Here is a 21,753-nt window from a genome sequence, read left to right on the forward strand (position 1 = left end):
AAAAGTTGGCTGATGGTTGGGCTAGTTTGTGAATGCTCTGTATATATGCTTTGTTCATTTTCCATTAGATAGTTGAGCAGAGTTTATGCATATCATTTGTGGCAGACCCCTTTCAGCTCTCTCCTTTGCAATATTCCTCTTTCACTTTCTGGTGGCTCACCTCTTAAACTGTGAATTTTCTAACAGTGTTTTAGCCTTTCTGTGTAGTGTCTGCACTTAAACTAAAAGTTATGAAAGTGGGAATTTTAGCCACACTAGAAACGGAAGTCCTACTCCACTGTTTTCTGTCATTAAATGTTGGTTAATAAATGAATGCAAGTATCCTTTGTATTTCTCCAGCTTCTTCTATCCATATTTCCTAAGATTCTTTCTTTGATTTTGAAATTTGGTGAATTCAACAATGTAAGTCTCACTATCACATTTTATTTTTTTCTGGATCACTGTGAGTTATTTCAATCTATTTATTTATAAATACTATCTGTATTTTCTATCAAATATACTTTTCTATTTCATTATTTCAATTTTCTTCTCCAGTCATATCAACTATCCATATATTAATATGCTTTGTTTTTCCATTCTATTAGCTTCTCTCTAAACCTTTCATATCTGTCTTTTCCTCTGCTCTTTAAGAGATTTTTCTTCAATTGCTGTTATGTAAAATTATACTCTGATTCCTACAGTTTTTAAATCTATTTTTGACACAATGGTTTTGCATGTAATCTATGTTTATTTTCTTCATTTCTTGGTATTTCTTGATTCCTAATTACCAGGGAATATAAGTACTTAATACATCTTAGTTGCTGATTAATACTCAGGAGTGGGGTTCCTTAATTATATAATTTTATTTTAGTTTTTTTATTTCAATTTTAATTTTTTATTTTGAACCTACTTTATTTCAAGGGCACTTTTTTGAAGCTTTTGATTTATATATATATATATATTTTTTTTTGCGGATATATTGTAGAGGTATATATTTATGAGGTACATAAGAGGTTTTGATACAGGCATGCAAAGATAATAATCACACCATAGAAAAGGGGGTATCCATCTCTTCAAATATTGACCCTCTGTGTTTCAAAATATTCAATTCAATTATTTTAGTTATTCCAAAATGTACAATTAAGTTATTGACTATAGTCACCCTGTTTTGCAATCAAATAGTAAATCTTAGTCATTCTTTCTATTTTTCGTACCCATTAACCTTCCCCACTTCCCACCCCTACAACACTCCATGACCCTTTCCAGCCTCTGGTAAGCATCTTTCTACTCTCTATCTCCATGAGTTCAATTCCTTTGGTTTTTAGATCCCACAAATAAGTAAGAATATGCCATGTCTGTCTTTCTATGCCTGGCTTATTTCACTTAGCATCATGACCTCCAGTTCCATCTGTGTTGCTGTGAATAACAGGACTATATTCATTTTTACAGCTGAAGAGTACTCCAATCCATTATGTATATGTACAATTTGTTTTTAATAGAGAAAGAAAAGTGATCCCAGGGGACCGGCGCTCAGCATATGGAGGACCCACGACAGCACTGGTCTCTGAGTTCCCTCAGTATTTATTGATCATTATCTTTACTGTCTCAGAGAGTGGGATGTGGCAGGACAATAGGGTAATAGTGGGGAGAGGTTTAGCAGGAAAACATGTGAACAAAGATCTCTGTGTCATAAATCAGTTTAAGGAAAGGTGCTGCGCCTTGATGTGCACGTATGCAAACATCTCAAACATCTCCGTGCATTAAAGAGCAGTATTGCCGCTAGCATGTCTCACCTCCAGTCCTAAGGTGGTTTTCTCCTATCTCAGTAAATAGAACATACAATCGGGTTTTACACCGAGATATTCCATCGCCCAGGGAGGAGCAGGAGACAGATGTCTTCCTCTTATCTCAACTGCAAAGAGGCCTTCCTCTTTCACTAATCCTGCTCAGAACAGACCCTTTACGGGTGTAGAGCTGGGGGACACTCAGGTCTTTCTGTTCCCAGGAGGCCATAGCTCAGGCTATCACATGGGGAGAAACCTTGGACAACACCTGGCTTTTCTAGGCAGAGGTGCCTGTGGCCTTCCACAGTGTATTGTGTCCCTGGGTACTTGAGATTAGATAATGGCAATGACTTTTAACAAGCAAACTGCCTTCAAGCACTTTTTTAACAAAGCATATCCTGCATAGCCCTAAATCCATTAAACTTTGAGTCAACACAGCACACGTCTCTGGGAGCACAGAGTTGGGGCTAGGGTTACAGATTAACAGCATCTCAAGGCAGAAGAATTTCTCTTAGTACAGAACAAAATGGAGTCTTTTATGTCTACTTCTTTCTACATAGACACAGTAACAGTCTGATCTCTCTTTCTTTTCCCCACATTTCCCCCTTTTCTTTTCGACAAAATTGCCATCGTCATCATGGCCCGTTCTCGATGGTCGCTGTCTCTTCGGAGCTGCTGGGTACACCTGCAGACTAACAACAGACAGAACAGGCACACAAGGATTCATATGAAATTTACAATAGTAGTACTTCCAATGGTCTTCACCCAAGTGACAGGGTTAAGATTTGTGAGACCGTCAGAACTCCTGACATTGCCTCAGTTCCTAGTACCAAATTTTAATGGGCTTTTGATGCTTCAAAAATTTGTTCTTCTAATTTGGAAATGTCTAAAGTGAGATTATCTTCTCTTCCCTGTAGTTGACATCTAACCATGTCCCACTGGTGCTCAGACTCAGTATAAACTCAGGGTTTAATACAAAAATCTGATGTATTCCAGTCACACTGTAACTGGAAACGATGTTCTAAGCTCATGAGCCTATCTCCCATCCAAATGACAGTTTGTCTAAGATCATTAATTTAATTTCCAATTTTTGATCAATACCAGATTATGAATTCCACAATCTTGTAGAATTCTTTTGCCAATCGTTAACAAAGTTTACTGTCTGAAAAGAAGGGTGCAATGCAACTCCTGCCACAGCGGCCGTAGATGTGACTGCAATTAATCCCATAATCACTGCAATTAAAGTAAAAATGAATCTTTTGGATCCATTTAAAATGTCTTTTAATACTTCAGTCAAAATATGGACAGATGGTGAAACCTCCCACGGTCAGTCCCTGGACACAGGGATCCACACGCCTTCTCTTGCTCTTACTAGCAGAATACTGTGCTGCCAATTAAAAGTCAAATCAATACAAGTAAACAATCTGCAATTTTCACAGGTTATAGTTTGGGAGTCTCGTTTAATAACTATATTTCCTACAACTAGCACATAAGGGGGCTTTACACAACTTTGCAAAGGAACTGTGAGACTGGAATTTTGGACAATATGTAAATTAGTACAACCACTATAGAGAACAGTTTGGAGGTTTCTCAAAACAACTAAAAATTGAGTTACCATATGATCCAGCAATCTCATTGCTGGGTATATAGCCAAAAGAAAGAAAATCAGTATATTGAATAGATGTCTATACTCCCATGTTTATTGCAACACTATTCAAAATAACCAAGTATGGAAGCAACCTAAGTGCCCATCAACAGGTGAATGGATAAAAAAAAATTGCACAGAAGTTTTTTTTTCCTCTTGTTCTTGGCAGGTAATTTTTATTATTTCTGCAATTTCCATTTCTAAATTCACTGAAAGAAATTCTCAAATGATTGATTGAGCCTGAAATTCTAGTTTGGATTCATTCTTATTAAGCAAAAGTTTATTTAACATTAAACTTCAAATATTAAGCATAGGTTAATATAGGCCAAAATATCACAGTTATTTGTTTGTTTGTAGCTCCTAGTTTTGGTTTGTTGTTTGTTTTTTGAAACATGGTCACACTCTGTCACCCGGGCTGGAGTGCAGTGGGGCAAACATGGCTCACTGTAGCCTGGACTTCCTGGATAATCAAGTGATTGTTCCACCTCAGCCTCCCGAAGTGCTGGGATTACAGGCTTGAGCCACCAGGCTTTGCCTGAAGCTACTATTCTGTATATTGCAGTTTAAATATTTCATCAGAGTTGTTATTAACATCAGAAAACCTGAAACTGCTACTTATGATACATGGCCATAATATGGTACTGGTTTCCTAGAATGTAATAGAAAGTACATTTTTTAAGATGTATATACCTGCCTTACAATAGTGATATGCTATGCTTCACTGAATAAAAGTAAAATTTCTTAATACACTCATTGTATAAATGACATTTTCTACTCATTGAATTATGATATACATGCATAGCAGTGCAAATATCATAAGTGTACAGTTCAATATATTTCCCAAACCTGAACACACCTATATAACCGGAGCTCAAATTATTTTTTAAAAACAAAAATACCAAATAATACCAGCCCCTAGTAAGTATATACCTCCCAAAGGTTACCACTATCCTAATTTGTGGTATCATGGATTAGTTAGGTAATGGATTGGTTTTTTTGTGAAATATTAATGGTTTTGTTTTGAAATATATATGTAGATATGTATGCAATTATTGAATCGTATAGTATGTCCAAATATTTCTCCCAATATTGTTTTAAAATTCACCCATAATATTAAAGAGATTCATAGTTCATTTACTCTTGTTGTGTAATATTTTATTTGGTATATTTTCCACAGTTCACTTACAGTAATGAATATCTGGATGGTTTCTGATTCAGCACTATTCTGAATGGTGCTGCTATGAACATTTTAGTACATGGCTTTTGGAGAACTCATGTATTTCTATTGGGTGCAGTGAAATTTCTGGACCATAGGTTATACTTAATGTTAAATTTTAGTGGAAGCTGCCAAATAGGCAGGTCTTGAGAGTTTAAGTTATTCTGTATCCTTGCCAATATTTATTACTTTCAATTATTACAATTTTAGCCATTCTAGAGCCTGAGGACTGAAAACTTTCATTTCTCTAATGGCTGATGAAACTGAGCAACTTTCAATATGTTTATTAAATATTTGGATATAATTTCTTTAAAAATATTTGCTCAAGCCTTTTGTTCATTTTTCTGTTTGGCTGCCAGTTGTTTTTTAAAATTGGTTTTGAGTCTTTGTGTATTTGATATGAGTCCTTTGTTGATTATTTGTGGCACGAATATCTTCTCCAGCTTTCTGGGTTGCCTTTTAATTTTTTTGTAATTTTTAAAATTTTTAATCTTTGTGGGTTCATAGTAAGTGTATATATTTCTGGGATACATGAGATGTTTTGATACAAGTATGAAACGTGAAATAATCACATCATGGAGAATGGGGTGTCCATCTGCTCAAGCCTTTATCCTTTGTATTACAAACTATCCAATTACCTTCCTATAGTGATTTTAAAATGTACAATTATCATTGACTATAGTCAACCTGTTTTACTATCAAATAGTAGGTCATATTCATTCCTTCTATTTTTTTGTACCCATTAACTTTCGCCACATCCCACCCCCTGAAGCCCCCACTACCCTTCCCAGCCTCTAGTAATCATTCTTCTATTCTAAAATCTCCAAAAGTGCTTTTTTTTTTTTTTTTTTTTTTTTGAGATATAGTCTCACTCTTGTCCAGGCTGGAGTGCAGTGGAGCAATCTTGGGTCACTGCAACCTCCGCCTTCCGGGTTCAAGCAATTCTTCTGCCTCACACTCGCTAGAAGCTGGGATTACAGGTGTGCGCCACCATGCGCAGCTAATTTTTGTGTTTTTAGTAGAGACAGGATTTCACTATGTTGGTCAGGCTGGTCTTGAACGCCGGACCTCAGGTCATTTCCTGCCTCGGCCTCCCAAAGTGCTGGGATTACAGGCGTAAGCCACTGCACCTTACCCAGTTGTTTTGGTTATTAGATCCCACAAATAAGTGAGAAAATGGCATGTTTGTCTTTCTGTGCCTGGCTTATGTCGCTTAACATAATGATCACCAGTTCCATCTATGTTGTTGCAAATGACAGGATCTCACTCTTTTTGTGGCTGAATAGTATTCCATTTTATGTATGTACCATTGTGTCTATGTATCTGTTGTTAAGCACTTAGATTGCTTCCAAATCCTAGCTAATGTAAATAGCACTACAATAAACATGGGAATGCAGATATCTTTTTGATATACTGATTTACTTTCTTTTGAGTATATACATTATAAGTATACATAAAATATTAGTTTGGTGCAAAAGTAATTGTGGTTTTTGCTGTTAAAAGTAATGGCAATTTGATCTTGTTGTGTAATATTTCATTTGGCATATATTCCATAGTTCACTTATCCTAAGGAACATCAGAGTGGTTTCCGATTCAACAATATTATGAATTTGGAGTTTCCTCAAAGAACTAGTTTTCATTCTTTAGAACTTGTGTGAGCAACTTTCAAAATGTTTATTAAATGTGTTCAAAAGTTGCTCATACCCAGCAGTGGTATTGCTGGATCATATAGTAGATACAGTTTTAGTTTCTTTAGGAATCTCCAAATTGTTTTCCATAGTAGACGTAATAATTTATATTCTCACCAAAAGTGTACAAGGGTTCCCTTTTATCCATATCCTTACCAACATTTGTTATTATCTGTCTTTTGGACAGATCATTTTAGCTGAGGTGAGATGATATCTCATTATAGTTTTGATTTGCATTTCTCTGATAATCAGTGATAAGTACCTTTTTCTATGCCAATATGATATTTGTATGTCTTCTTTTGAGAAATGACTATTCAAATATTTTGCCAATTTTTTATTGGATTATTAGATTTTTTTCTATAGAGTTGTTTGAGCTCCTTCTATACTCTGATTGTTAATCCCTTGTCAGATGACTAGTTTGCAAATATTTTCTTCCATTTTGTGAATTGTCTCTTCACTTTGTTGATTGTATCCCCTGCTGTGCAGAAGCTTTTTAACTTGATATGATCCCATTTGTCCATTTATGTTTTGATTGCCTGTGCTTGTGAGGCATTACACAAGAAACTTTTTCCACCCTTATTATAATGATACCTGAAAAAAAGAAAAGAAAAAGAAAGTAACATTTGCCTAGACCAATGTCCTGGATATTCTCCCCAGGGTTTTGTTGTAGTAGTTTCATCGTTTGAGGCTTAGACTTAAGGCTGTAATTCATTTTGATTTGATTTTTGTATATGTTGAGGGGGAGAATTCTAGTTTCATTCTTCTGCATATGAATATCCAGTTTTCATAGCATTATTTATTGAAGAGACTGACTTTTCCCTAGTTTATGTTCTTGACATCTTGGTCAAAAATGAGTTGACTGTAGGGTGTATTCATTTTTTTTCTGAGTTGTCTATTATGCTCCATTGGTCTATGTGTCTGTTTTCATGACAGTACCACACTGTGTTGATGACTATAACTCTGTAGCGTAATTTGAAGTCAGGTAATATAATTCCTCCAGTTTTGTTCTTTTTGCTCAGGATTGCATTTACTCAAATTATTCTGAGTCTTTTTGTTTTGTTTTTTTTTTTTTTTGAGACGGAGTTTCGCTCTATCGCCCAGGCTGGAGTGCAGTGGCCAGATCTCAGCTCACTACAAGCTCTGCCTCCCGGGTTCACGCCATTCTCCTGCCTCAGCCTCCCAAGTAGCTGGGACTACAGGCGCCCGCCACCTTGCCCGGCTAGTTTTTTTTTTTTGTACTTTTTAGTAGAGATGGGGTTTCACCATATTAGCCAGCATGGTCTCGATCTCCTGACCTCGTGATCCGCCCGTCTCAGCCTCCCAAAGTGCTGGGATTACAGGCTTGAGCCACCGCACCCGGCCTATTCTGAGTCTTTTATGGTTTCATATAAATTTTGGCATTTGCTTTTTCTACTTTGAAGAATGTCCTTGATATTTTGATAGAGGTTGTATTGAATTTGTTGATTTCTTTTTTTTTTTTTTTTTTTTTTTTTTTTTGAGGCCAGTGCTTGCTCTGTACCCCAGGCGCTGGAGTGCAGTGGCGCGTCTCGGCTCACTGCAAGCTCTCCCCGCCCCGGGTTCGCCATTCTCCTGCCTCAGCCTCCCAAGTAGCTGGGACTACGAACCCACCACCTCGCCTGGCTAATTTTCTTTGTATTTTTAGTAGAGCGGGGTTTCACCGTGTTAGCCAGGATGATTCGATCTCTGACCTCGTGATCAGCCGTCGGCCTCCCAAAGTGCTGGGATTACAGGCTTGAGCCACCGCGCCCGGCCCCGAATTTGTTGATTTCTTTGCATAGTATGGACATTTTAACAATATTGATTCTTCCGATTCATGAACATGGAACATATTTTCATTTTTTGCTATCCTCTTCAATTTCTTTCTTCTGTGTTTTATACTTTTCATTATAGAGATTTTTCACTTCTTTGGTTAAGTTAATTGCTAGGTATTTAACTTTATATGTGGCTATTGTAAATGGGATTCCTTTTTTATTTCTTTTTCAGATTGTTCACTGTTGGCATATAGAAATGCTACTTATTTTTGTATGCTGATTTTGTATCTGGCAAGTTTGGCAAGTTTTTCAGTTCTAATGCTTTTTTTGTGACATCTTTAGATTTTTCCAAATATAAGATCATAGCATCTGCAAACAAGGATAATTGTACTTTGTCCATTGCAGTTTGGATGCCCTTTATTTCTTTTATCTGATTGCTTTAGCTAGGACAATCAACACTACACTGAATAAGAATGGTGAAAGTACATTCTCGTCATGTCCCAGATCTTAGAGGAAAGACTTTCAGTTTTTCCTCGTTTAGTATGATACTAGCTGTGGGCCTGTTATATATGACTTTTATGTTGAGATATGTTCCTTCTATCTTCAGTTTTTTATTTAGGGTATTTTATCATGAAAGGAAGTTGAATTCTATCAAATGCTTTTAATGATCAATGAAAGAATCATATGATTTTTATCCTTCATTCACTTGATACAATGTATCACATTGATTGATTTGCATATGTTGAATCATCTTTGCATTACAGGAATAATCCCCCTTGTTCATGATGGAAGATCTTTCTAATGTATTGATGAATTGGTTTGCTAGTGTTTTCTTCAGGACTTTTGCATCAGTATTCACTGGAGATATTGGCCTGTAGTTTTCTTTTTTTGATGTGTGTTTGTCTGGTTTTGGTATCACAGTAATACTGGTCTAATAGAATGAGTTTTAAAGTGCTCTGTCCTCCTCTATATTTTGGAATAATTTAAGTAGGACTAGTATTTGTTTTTCTTTAAATGTTTCATAGAATTTCAGCACTGAAACTAAGTCCTGGGCTTTTGTTTACTGGGAGAATTTTTATTACATTTTGATATTGTTACTTGTTATTAGTGTGTTCACATTTTGGATTTTTTTTTTATGGTTCTGTCTTTGTAGGTTGTATGTGTCTCGGAATTTTACTATTTCTTCTAGATTTTTCACTTTGTGGACTTACGTTGCTCATAGAGGCCACAAATAATCCTTTGAATTTCTGGGATAGCAGTTGTAACATCTCCATTTTCATTTCTGATTTTATTTATTTGGACATTTTTTCATTTTTTCTTTGGCTAAAGTTTGTCAATTTTGTTTAATTTTTTAAAAAACAACTTTTTGTTTCATTGATTTTTTTGTTTGTTTTTTATTTCAATTTCATTTATTTCCACTCTGATCTTTATTATTTATTTTCTTCTAATTTTGGGTTTGGTTTGCTCTTGCTTTTATAGTTCTTTAAGGTTTAGAATTAGGTGTTATTAGAGGTTTTTAATCTTATTTGTTTTAGGCACTTAAAGCTATAAGCTTCCCTCTGAGTACTGCTTTTGCTGTATCCCATAGGTTTTGGTATGTTTTGTTTCCATTGTCATTTATTTCAAGACATTTTTTAGTTTCCTTCTTAATTTCTTCATTGACCCACTGGTCATTCAGGAGCATATAGTCTAATTTCAATGTATTTGTAACATTCCCAAAACTCCTATTGTTATTAACTGCTAGTTTTATTCCATGGTGGTGAGAGAAAATGCTTGATATTATTTCAATTTTTTGTGTGTTTTAGGACTTCTTTTGTGACCTAACATATGGTCTATCCTTGAGAATGATCCTTGTGCTGAGGAAAAGAATGCATATTGTGCAGCTGTTGGATGAAATGTTCTGTAAATATCTATTAGATCTATTTGGTCTCTAATGCAGTTTAAGTCTCATTTTTCTTTTTTTTTTTTCTGATGTTGTGTTTGGAAGATTTATCCAGTGTTGAGTATGGGGTGTTGAAGTCTCCAACTATTATTGTACTGGGGCCTATCTCTCTCTTTAGCTTTAGTAATATTTGCTTTATATATCTATGTGTTCCCATGTTGGGTGCATATATATAAAAAATTGTTATATCCTTTTGCTGAATTGACCCTATTATCATTATATAGTGACCTTCTTTGTCTTTTCTTACAATTTTGTCTTGAAATCTGACATAAGTATAGCTACTTCTGTTCTTTTTTAGTTTCTATTGGCACGGAATAGCTTTTTCCATCCCTTTACTTTTAGTCTGTGTGTGTCTTTTCATGTAAAGTGTGTTTACTGTAGGCAACAGATCAATGGGTCTTGTTTTCTTTCATTCGCTCAGCTAGTTGATATCTTTTGATTGGAAAGTTTAGTCCACTTACATTCAATGTTATTATGTATATGTAAGAACTTACTCCTGCCATTTTTTTATTTGTTTTCCGGTTGTCGTGTGATTTTCTTTTCCTTCTTTCTTTCCTTCCTGTCTTTTTTTTAGTAGAGGTGATTTTCTCTGGTGACATAGTTTTCTTTCCTGCTTTTCATTTTTTCTGTATTCATTGTATGTTTTTTGGTTTCAGGTCATGTCAAAGCTTGTACATACTGTCTTATAACCCATTATTTTAACCACATAACAATTTAACACTATTTGCATAAAAAACAAACAAAACTAATGAAAACTCTATGCCTTAACTTCATCCCCTTGCTTTTAAATTATTATTTCTATTCATATCTTATTTTACAGTTGTGTCTTGACAAGATGTTACAATTATTATTCTTGATTGGTTCATCATTTAGTCTTTCTACTTAGGATAAGAGTAGTTTACACACCACAGTTACTGTATTATAATTTCTGTGTGTGTGTGTGTGTGTGTGTGTGTGTGTATGTATGTACTTGCTATTACCAGTGAGTTTTGTCCCTTTAGGTAACTACTTATTGTTCATTAATGTCCTTTTCTTTATGATTAAAGTAATACCTGTAACATTTCTTACAGGCAGGTCTGGTGTTGATGAAATCTCTCAAGTTTTGTTTATCTGGGAAAGTTTTTACTTCTCTTTCATATTTTAAAAATATTTTCACCAGATATACAATTGTAGGGTAAAAGATCTTTTTCCCTTCAGCAACTTAAATATCATGCCACTCTCTCTTTTCGGTCCAGTAAGGTTTCCACTGAAAAGTCTGTTGCCACATATATTGGATCCTCATTGTATGTTATTTGTTTCTTTTCTCTTGCTATTTTTAGAATCTTCTCTTTATACTTTATTTTTGGGAGTTTGATTATTAAATGCTTTCAGTTAGTCTTCGTTGGGTGAAATCTGGTGTTCTATAACCTTCTCATACTAGGATTTTGGTAACTTTCTCTAGGTTTGGGTCCTTTGTTATTATACACTGGAACAAACTTTGTACCTCTGTCTCTTTCTCTGCCTCCTCTTTAAGGCGGATAACTCTTAGATTTGCCTTTTGAGGCTATTTTCTATATCTTATAGGCATGTTTCATTGTTTTTTATTATTTTTCCTTTGAATTCCTTTGTGTATTTTCAAATAACCTGTCTTCAAGCTCATTAATTCTTCTGCTTTATCAATTCTACTATTAAAGGACTCTGATGCATTCTTCAGTATGCCAGTTGCATTTTTCAGCTCCTGAATTTCTGCTTGTTTCTTGTTAATTATTTCAATCTCCTCCTTAAATTTATCTGATAGAATCCTGAATTTCTTTTTTGTTGTCCTGAATTTCTTTAAGTTTCCTCAACACAAGTATCTTGAATTACCTATACAATAGGTCACATAATTCTGTTTCTCCAGGATTGGTGGCTGTTGCTGTATTTAGTTTATTTGGTGAGGTCATGTTTTCCAGGATGGTCTTGATACTTACAGATGTTCATCTGTGACTGGGAATTGAAGAGTTAGGTGTTTATCGTAGTCTTCACAGCCTGGGCTTGTTTGTACCTGTCCATCTTGGGAAAGCTTTCCAGATATTTGAAATGACTTGAGTTTTGTGACCTAAGATGTATCTGTTTTATGGTGCATCCAAAGCCCAGTAATACTGTGATTCTTATAGATGCACCGAGGTCCTACCTTGATAGTCTTGGACTAGACCCAGGAGAATTCTCTGGATTACCAGGCAGAGATTCTTGTTTTCTTCCCTTACTTTCTCTCAAACAAATGGAGTCTCTCCCTCTCCCTCTGTTCTGACCCACCTGATCCTGGGGGGTGGACTGACATGGGCACCCCTGTGGCCATTACCAATAGGACTGGGTCTCGCCTAAGGCTTGCTGTAACCACTTCCTGGCTACCGTCTATGTTCACTCAAGGTCATGAGGTTCTACAGTCAGCAGGTAGCAAAGCCTACCATGCCTGTTTCCTTCCCTTTAGGGCTGTGAGGTCCTGCAGGACCCAGGCAGGTTTAGAGGTGTCATCCAGTAGTTAGGGACTAGAGTCAAAAACCTTAAACATATATTTGGCGTTCTATTTTACTGCAGCTGAACTTGTATGCAAACTACAAGAGAGAGCATTTCCCAGACTTCTCTCCCTTTTCTAAAAACAGAGGAGAGTCACCTCATGGCCTACGACACCACAGTTCCACTGTAAGACTACCATCAATGTTTCCTTCAGGGCCAAAGGCTCTTCAGTCAGCTTGTGCTAAATGCTGGTGGCTGGGACACTCCCTTCAGGGCAGTGGACTCCCCTCTGGCCCAGTGCAGATTCAGAAATGCCATTCAATGCGAAGTCCTGGAATCACAGATCCCAAGAGCCAGCTTGGTATCTACCGACTTGTGGCCAGACTAGTACCTAAGGTGCAAGACAAAGTCTCTTTCACTATTCCCTCTGCTTTTCTCAAGCTGGAGTCTCACATCAAAGCCAGTGCAGCTGGGAATGTGCTCAGTCTCACCTGAAACCAGCAAGTCTCTGACCCTCAATGTAGTACCTGGGTATTATTGCTGGTTATTCAGAGCCCAAGGGCTCTTCAGTTTGCAGGTGATGAATCCTACCAGGACTGGATCCTTCCCTTCAAGACACTGTGTTCCCTTCTGGCCCAGAGTGTCTAGAAATGTTGCACAGGAACTAGGGCCTGAAATGGTGGCCTTGCAACTCTTGACCAGTGCCTATCCTGCTGTGGCTGAGTTGGTATCCAAAGTCCAAGACAGTCCCCTCACTCTTCCTGCTGCTCTGCTCAAGCAGTAGGAAGGAGTCTGTTTTGGAGCTGTGAGCTGTGCAGCCTGGGGTTAGAGGAGGGATGATGTCAGCACTGCCTTACTTTCCTGGCTGGTGTCTTAGTAGTTTGTGTGCCCCCTGAGTCCTCTAGCTCTAGGCCCAGTTCAACACTGGGACTCACTTAAAAGTTGTAATCCTTGTTGTCCAAGCTGCCTTTCAAGTTTATCAGAGCCCCAGAGGAGAGGGTTAGCCCACAGTGGCAAGGCTTTCAGGAAGTCAAATTTTGCCTGCTGGAATTGGCAATTTTACTCTGTCTAGGGCTTGTTTAAATGCTTAAATGCTCCCTGCATGGGTGGATGCCAGCTGAGTTTGGTCCAGTTTTGCTTTCTTTTATAACAGGGTAGCACTGTGTTCAATGCCTCAAAATTGCTACACTATCCCTCTCTCTATTGTGCAGAAACACTCCACACCACACTGCTGCTGCCAGAGGATGAGGGAGGAGTGGTGTCTATAATTTGAGACTGTTTTCTCTACCTCCTCAGTACCTCTTTCAGTTATATGAAGTTAAAACCAAGTAGTACTGTGATTGCTCATCTGACTTTTTGTTCTTATAAAGGTTTTGTTTGTTTGTGTTTGTTTGTTAGTGTAAACAGTTGTTAAATTGGTATCTTTGTGGTTGAGATGATCAGGAGAGGTTTCTCTTCTGCCATCTCGCTCCATCCCTCTCCTTCATTTTTAGTTTTTTGAGGAACTCTATACAGTTTTCCATAATGGCTGTACTAATTTGTATTCCTATCAACTGAGTAATCAATTTCCCATTTGTCCACATCCTGGCCAACACTGTTATCTTTCATCTTTTTCAAAATACCCATTCTGACAGGTACTAGATAATAACTTGTGGTTTCAATGGGCATTTCTCTAATGAGTAGTGATGCTGAGCATTTTTTAATTTATCTATTGACCACTTGTATGTTTTTTTTTTTTTTAAATACCTATTCAGGTCCCTTGTCCAGTTTTAAATTATGTTGTTTTCTTTCTACAGAGTGTTTTGAGTTACTTATATATTTTGTATATTAACCCCTTATCTGATGCATAGCTTTCAGAAATTTTTCCTGAATCTTGTTTGTCTCTTCACTCTGTTAATTGTTTCTTTTGTTGTGTATTTTATTTTTTCTTTAACTAGACTATATTATTGTGGTTGGTTATTTAAAATATCTCCTTCAACATACTTAATAGTCCTCCAAATTATCGTTACGATAAATACCCAAATCTTTATCTTGAACATACCCTCGTCACCAGGCAAAAAGTAATGGACATTTTCTGTAGTCTTCAGTGATTATTCCGGATTAATGTTTACGCCATATTGATTTTGCAAGAAGTTACTTCTGTCATTCTCGGCAACATTTTCAACAAATAATGCCATTAAGTAGGCTACTGGAAAAATATATTCCTACAAAAGTGTTTCATCTATAAGGTAAAAATAATTTATAAGATTATATAGTACAATTGAAGAAGTTTGGTAAGTATACATTCTGTCTTTCTTACCTTCTCTGATTTGATTGGAAAATAAATAGCATTTAAGCACGCAAATAAAAAATATTGTCTTCAGAGGGCAATTATGTATAAGATCACATTTATGAATACTATACTAGGATCAATTTGATATCTTTTGTGGAAAAGCCAATTATGAAAATAAGTATTTTACCTTATTTAGATTAAAAAGAGAAAAATGCTTTGGTGACAAAGAAAACATATTTATAAACCAAGTAAATAAATATGTGAATATAAGTGCTTATAAATTGTGCATTGCTCTGCTAAATGAACTATTTAAAGGAGACAGAACTAGTTGCCATAGCTATTTTATAAAATCAAACGTAGATTTCAGTTTACTTTTGTATCCTTGTAGTAGAACTTCATAAGACCAATAACTCACATTTTATCAGTTCAATTGATTTAAACTGGATTTTTGCTTTTAAATCACATGTTAAGATTGCTCTTAAAAAAAGCAGATGAAACTTGCTTTAAATACCTTATTTTATTTCCACTCATGTTGGGCATGAGTGCCTTTATCTTCTAATTATGAGAAACTTTTTTTTTTTTGGTGTGTATTTCAACATCCTTTCTGCTTTCCAGGTTTACCATTTTAGAATGTACCATTGACTAGCCTTTCCATTCCAAACTAGTATCTTCAAAATTCTCAGTGAAATTTATCAGTTCTATATCTTCAGGAACTACAGCTGGGCTTTCCTTGGCCAAAATGTAAACTACCTGTTCCGGTTCTCTAGGCTTTTTTTTCTACTCTGTTTTTTTCAGGTGTTTTTGTTTGTTTGTTTTCTCATCCAGCCAGTATACTTTTCACGCACTAAACACTTGTGTCACAAATGTAGAATCTCTTCCTTTTTTAGACAGTATTTTTTAAAGAAAATTTATTTATTTTTGTTAGCTATTGACAAATTATAATTGTATGCATTTATGGAATACAAAGTGATGCTATAATATCTGTATACAATGTGGAATGACTGAATTGAGCTAATTAACATAACCATCACTTCAAAAACTTATTTATTTCTCTTGTCTAAATGAAACACTGTACTCTTTTATCAACATCCACCTATCACCCTCCCCCACAGTCGCTGGTTTCTGGTAGCCACAGTTCTGCTTTCTTCCATGTTAGCTTCTTAGCTTCCACATACAAGAACATGTGGCATTTGTCTTTTTATAGCTGGCTTATTTTACTTAGCGTAATGTCCTCCATGCTCATATATGTTGTTGCAAATGATATAATTTCCCTCTTTGTAAAGGCTGAATAGAATTTTATTCTGTGTGTATACTACATTTTTTGTCCATTACTTGACTGATTAAGGTTTATTCCAAAACTTGACAATTATAAATAAAGCTACAATAAACATGGAAGTGCAGGCATCTCCTTGACATATTGATTTCAAATCCTTTAGATATACTGCTGAAATTGTATTTTTACTTTTTTGAGGAACCTCCTCCATACAGTGTTCACCAATGGTTGTACCAAATAACATTCCCAAAAATAGTATAGTAGGGTTCTCTTTCTCCACACCCTCCCCAACACTTGCTATCTTTCATCTTTTTGATAATAGCTATCCTGATAAGTGTAAGGACATACCTCAGTGTGGTTTTAATAGGCATTTCCCCAATGATTAGAGATGCTGAACATTTTTTAAATGTATCTGTCGGCCATTTGAATGTCTTCTTTTTAGGAAGTATCTGCTCTGATCATTTGCCCATTTTTAAAATCAGGTTATTTGTTTGCTTCTGTTGAATTGTTTGCATTTCATACATATTTTGAATATTAACTCCTTATTAGATGTATGGTTTGCAGATATTTTTCTCTCAATTCATAGGCTGTGTCTTCATTCTGTTAATTTTTTTCTTTACCCTATATAAGTTTTAAGTGTGATATAATTCTATTTCTCTATTTTTGGTTTTGTTCCCTGAGCTATCATGGTCAAATTAAAAAAAAATTGTCTAGACAATTATTGTATAGTTTTCCCGTGTTCTTTTTCTCTTTTAGTAGTTTTACAGTTTCACTTTTTACATCAGTTTTTAACCCATTTTGAGTCAATTTTTGTATGTGGCATGAGATGAGGGTTCAGTTTTATTCTTCTGCATGTGAATATCCAAATTTCCCCATTTCCTTTATTGAAGAGGCTTTTCTCTATATTGTGTTTTAGACAATTTTATCAAAAATCAGTTGGCAGTAAGTGAATTTTTTTTCTTTTTCTTTTTTGGCTCTCTATTCTGTCCATTGGTTGATGGATGTGTCTATTCTTATGCCAGTACCATGCTGTTTTAATTACTATCATTTTGTAATATATTTTGAATTCAGATAGTGTAATGCCTCCAGCTTTGTTTGTTTCGGTGTGCAAGATTGTCTTGGAAATTTGTGCTTTTTTGTGGTTTTATATAAATTTTAGTTATTTTTCCATTTCTGTGAAAAATGAATTTACATTTTGGTAGAATTTTCATTCAATATGTAGATCACTTTGGGAAATAGGGACAGTTTGTTTATTTATTTATCTACTGAGACAGAGTCTCAGTTTGTCACCCAGGCTGGAGTGCAATGGCATGATCTTGGCTCACTGCAACCTTTGCCTCCCAGGTGCAAGCAATTCTCATGCCTCAGCCTCCCAAGTAGCTGGGATTACAGGCCTGTGCCACTGTACCCAGCTAATTTTTTGTATTTTTAGTAGAGACAGGGTTTAATATGTTGGCAAGGCTGGTCTCGAACTCCTGTCCTGGAGTGATCTGCCTATCTCCGCCTCCCAAAATGCTGGAATTACAGGCATGAACCATCACACCTGGCTAATAGTGACATTTTAACAATATTAATTCTTCCAACCTATGAACATAAAATATCTTTACATTTACTTGTGTCATCAATTTCATCAGTTTTGAAAATTTTAGTCTGCAAATCCTTCACATCCTTGGTTAAATGTATTCCTAAGTACTTTTTATTCTTAGTAACTGTTGTAAATGAAATTTTTTTCTTGATTTCTGTTTCAGAATGTTCATTGTTAGTGCACAGAAACACTACTGACTTTTACATGTTGATTTTTTTTATCCTGCAGGTTTACTGTATTTATTAATTAGTTCTAACAGTTTTTTTGTGGAGTCTTTAAGTTTTCATGCATAAGATCATGTCATCACCAAACATGAACAATTTTCTTAATCTTTTTCCATTTGGAAGTATTTTATTTCTTTCTCTTACCTAATTTTTCTGGCAAGGAGCGCTGTAGTCACTTGCAGTACTATAGTGAATAGAAGAGGTGAAATTAGACATTTATGTCTTGTTCCTGATCTTATAGGAAAAGTTGCCATTGTTTTCATCATTAAGTATAATGTTAACTGTGGGCTTGTCATGCATGGCTTTCATTGTGTTGAGTTACATTCCTTCTGTAGCTAATCCATTGGGAGATTTTATCACGAAAGGATGCTGAATTTTGTCAAATGCTTTTTCTGCCTCTAATGAGATTGATCATATGGTTTTTGCCCTTCATTCTATTAATGAGGTGTATCACACTTATAAATTTGGATTATGTTGAATCATCTTTGCATCCCTGGGATAAATTCTACTTGATCATATTAAATGATTAAATGATTCATTTAGTACACTGTTGATTAGATATTGCTAACATTTTGTTGAGGATTTTTTGCTTTTATTTTCATTTGGGATATTGGCCTGTAATTTTTTTTTTCTTATAATGTCCTTGTCTGGCTTTGGTACCAGGATGATTCTGCCCTCATAAAAAAAATCGGAAATACTCATTTTTGTAAGAGTTTGAGATGGATTTATATTAGTTCTCCTTTAAGTGGTAGAATTAAGTAAAACCATCAGATCCTGAACATTTACTTCATGGGAGACTTTTTATTACTCATTCTCCCTTTCATGGTTATTTTTTATATATTTTCTATTTCTTCATGACTCAGACTGAATAGGTTGTATCTACAAATTTATCCATTTCTTCTAATTTATTCATTGGTTGGCATACAATTATTCAAAGTAATCTCTTATGATGCTTATATAGCTATACTATCAGTTGTAATTTTTCTCTTTTTTCTGATTTTAGTTATTTGAATTGTCTCTCTTTTTTGTTATCCTAGTTGAAGTTTCATGGACTATGTTTATCTTCTCAAAGAAATTCTTGATTTCATGTATTTTCTTCTATTGTTTTTCTAATCTCTATTTTATTTATTTCTCTTCTAACCTTTAATTTCTTATTTCTTCTAACTTTGGGCTTGGTTTTTTTCTTTTTCTTTTCTTTGAGGTATAGCATTAGGTTTTTCATTTGAGATTTTTAAATATAGAACTGATTTTGCTGTATCCCGTAAGCTTTGGTATGTTGTGCTTCCATTATTGTTTGTCTCAAATTTTTAAAAATGTTCCTTTTGATTTTTTCTTGACCCATTGATTGTTCAAGAGTATGTTGTTTAATTTCCACATATTTGTGAATTTTCCAAGATTTCTTCTGTTTTTGATTTATAATTGCATACACTTGTGATTAGAAAAAATATTTGATATATTTTCAATTTCTTCAATCTGTTCAGACTTGTTTTGTAGCCTAACATGTAATCTATCCTGGAGAATGTTCCATGTTCCCTTGAAAAGAACATGTATTCTGTTAAACGAAAGGTTCTGTATGTATCTATTATACCTGTTTGGTCTAAGGATATTTCAAAGCTAATGTTTTCTTATTAATTTTCCATCTGAATGATTTGTCCATTGTTGAAAGTAGGGAACTGAAATCCTCACTCTGATTGTATTGCATTTGATATCTCCCTTCAGATCCTTTAAGATTTCCTTCGTATATTTAGGTGTTCCAATGTTGGGTGTATTATGTATTTACACTTGTTACATCTTCTTGATAGATTTATCCTTAAACATTATGTAATAACCTTCTTTATCTTTTTTATTGTTTTTGATTTAAAGCCTACTTTAAGTGTAACTAACCTTGGTCTCTCTCTTTTGGTTTTCATTTACATAGAATATTATTTTTCATCCCCTCACGTTCAGTCTATGTGTGGCCTGAAATGTGAGTTGAGTCTATTTGGGTAGCATATAGTTGGGTCTTGTTTTTTAAATCAAGTCAGTAATTCTATGTCTTTTTATTGGACAATTTAATTCATTTACATTCAAAGTAATTAGTGATAGGTAAGAACCTACTACTACCATTTTGTAATTTATTTTCTGATTTTTTGAGCTTTTATATTTGTTTCTTATTTAATTTCAAAAACATTATTATAGTTGAATACTAAAACAAAAACAATAGCAGGTAGTGAACACATTATGATTACAATCCTTCACTCACTCACTCACTACTGCTCATCAAGTGCCAGGAGTGAGTGTTACTCATTGGTCCTTTTATGAAGTTTGGCACTGAACACCACCTCTAGGATGATGTTTATCATCCTCATCTGTTTCTCCATTGTAACAGTGCTGTCTTTCCTGATATGAATCAAAGTTCTAACTTGATCCATTTCATCAATCTCTTCTATTTCCTTCCTGTCAGGTAGAAGTTTACCCAACTGAGAGAGCTTATCATGAGAGAGAAAACCATTCTCAGGAAAGTTTACCTTGAATTTGATGATTAGGTGATGTTTTTCAAATGCTCTATGAAAAATTGGCATGACTTCATTTAGCACACATTTGATATCTCCATGTTTGACAATCTGACCTGGGTGAGAGGTGATGACTAGTTCAGTAGTCAAGAGTGGATATTGGTTTTTGGAAACCATGCAATATTTTAACCAGTTGTCTGTCCATAGACATAAACTAGTCTTCTTGTCAACTAAAAACAGCATGGTCCTTTTCATCTAATTCAATTATAGTATCTCCTGGTTCCAATCCTGGTTCTTTGTCTCCTTCACTATGAAATGTTATCTTCTGGCCATCTTTTATGCCTTTGTCAACACGAACTTCTAGAATCTTTTTCCTTCAAACTATCTTTCTTCCATTTCAGTTTTTACATCTATCTTTAGGACTGATTGATTCTCCATGACCCTGGCACTCCATGCATGCATACAGACTAAGTATGCTGAACCATCCCAGGCCCTGTCGCATGAATTCTTATTTGCAGTCCAGTAACTTGGCAATTGGGACAACATTATACTTCTCTCCTCTTTTTTTTCCCCACTTCTGCCTTCATATTAGTCACAAATTACATTCTTGTGAAGTGCCAATTTTCTTACTGTACCATCACAAACATTTTCTAAGGTTTTTGAGAGCTGATGCACAACAAAGTTACTCCTCTTTTCTCTCTGCATTCTTCTTCCTCCATAAATAATTATATCGAAGATGTCCATAGGGGACCCAGAACTGCCACTTGCTCAGTCCTCTTATTTACCTGTTATCTTCCTTTGTTATGTAATTCCCTTTTCTTGGCATCAGAAATAATTTTGTAAGCTTGAGAAATCTGTTTAAACTTCTCTCCATTTGGATTTTTATCAGGGTGGTACTTCAAGGCCAGTTTCCTATAAGCCTTTTTCAATTCTTCCTTAGTGGTACTTTCTTTGACCCTCTAAAAAATCATGGAAAGTGGTTTATTTCACCATTTTCTACAACTACAGCTAGTAAGGGTGATGAGGCCAGTGTGAGAAAACAGAAACGACTGTAGTAGCTTTTTGAAGCTCAGGCAGCTGCCACTTCTCTGCATCTCACTGAGTCTTCTGGAAAGTTCTGCCTAGTGAACTGAAGCCCTTGTCTTTTGTCTTCTGCTTGTTTTTTATACACGTTTTTTCTTCCTCTATTGCCATCATCATTTGTGACTTAATGGTTTTCTGTAGTGAATTGTTTATATGTTTATATTTATATTTTTAAAATCTAGTATAGATTTTTGCCTTTTTGTTATAAGACTTACACAAAACATACTTATAACAAACTATTTCAAGCTGATAACAATTTAACTTTGATTGCATTTGATTTTGTAGAGTTACAAAACTCTACACTTTTATTCTACCCACTACAT

At 35.2% G+C, this 21,753-nt stretch overlaps 1 pseudogene; it reads right to left on the minus strand.

Moving 5' to 3' along the window:
* Positions 1–20,150: 20,150 nt before the first annotated feature.
* LOC100997613 lies at positions 20,151–21,340 on the minus strand (annotated as a pseudogene).
* Positions 21,341–21,753: the final 413 nt, after the last annotated feature.

This window comes from Papio anubis, chromosome 10 (genome assembly GCF_008728515.1).
Source record: "Papio anubis isolate 15944 chromosome 10, Panubis1.0, whole genome shotgun sequence".
NCBI lineage: Eukaryota > Metazoa > Chordata > Mammalia > Primates > Cercopithecidae > Papio > Papio anubis.